This window comes from Myotis davidii, unplaced genomic scaffold (genome assembly GCF_000327345.1).
Source record: "Myotis davidii unplaced genomic scaffold, ASM32734v1 scaffold170, whole genome shotgun sequence".
Taxonomy (NCBI): Eukaryota; Metazoa; Chordata; class Mammalia; order Chiroptera; family Vespertilionidae; genus Myotis; species Myotis davidii.
The window spans coordinates 1,203,101-1,204,377 of NW_006282528.1; positions in this window are offsets into that span (position 1 = coordinate 1,203,101).

The window sequence follows — 1,277 nt, forward strand, 5'->3', positions numbered from 1 at the left end:
ATATTTAAAGTTCAAGAAGCTCGTTTCCTTTCCTTCCTCTTCATCAGACAATTATTTCCAAGAGAATCTCTGAGCAGATAAAAGCACCGACAAAGGCTTGATTTTGTTGAATTTTTTTTTCTTTTAATGCTTTCCTGTTGAAAAGTATAGAAAGCAAGGAGAAAAGGAAGAGGAGAAAGTTTCCTGGAAGACTGAAAAATAATTCAATTTTTATTATATTTCCAAATCTCAACAAAACAGACATCTGTCAATCATCTTCAGTCAGTGAGACAGGTATTTTCCAATCTGGATTAAGAAAATCACTCTGCAAAACATATTTAGAAGTACTTAAAATCAAGTTTATGCATTGATGGTTTTTCTCCTGGAAAAGAGATAAATTCTAAATCTTCAAAGTTAACTATGATTGTAGCCCACAGATCAACATGAAGAACATTGTTATTCAAACCCTGCCTTCAAAAAAATAAGTAAAATAAAATAAACAAGCCTGCCTTCCACATGCAGCAGCAACTTCAGAGTGAAATGTTCTTCTATGCTTGGCAAAGCACGTTCTTTATGAATCTAGGCATTTTTCTTTTAATTTAAGTAGCAAACTCAAGTCCTAGAAATGACACTAAAGCTACCTCTTTCCAAACTATTCACCATGGACCACAGTACTCAACACTGCAGCCCACACCTCGCACGCTGGGAAAGGGCCTCATTCATACAGCTGCCCAGATAGCAAACGTCTTCATGCCATCTTGATGCCTTTTTAAGATAAAGCACGGCAATAACTGTACAAGGAAAAGTGGTCAAACCCTTCCTCCTAGAAGCCAGTGTCAATAATGACTGGCATGGAGCCACTGCCATAGCCCACAGGCTAGGGTACAGCAGAAGTGGGGTTTCCACCATGTCATACTTGCCAAATCCTGAAGGCAGTCAGATTTCCGTGTCCACTTTCCCCTCAACAAAAAACTTTCCGGTTTTTAAAAAATATTTGGATAGTTTTTAGAAGAACCATCTAATTTTTAATAGAGTCTAATCAGATGACCAATAAACAGGAGTTATTTAACAGGGTCAGGTCCTCACGTAGAATGAGAACTGTGGCAGGTGAGACCCTGCCTTCCAGAGCTCTCCCTGCCCCCGACATGCAGGCCGTGCCCTTGGCCTCTTGTTTCAACATAGAGGAGCCCAGCTCACTGGTCAGAGGGCCTTTCGGGTGTCACTCTTCTCAGCGGCAGCAGTAGACCCTGTGTTTCCAGGAAGGGACAAACACCCAGAGTGGGGTTTTTTTTTGCGGG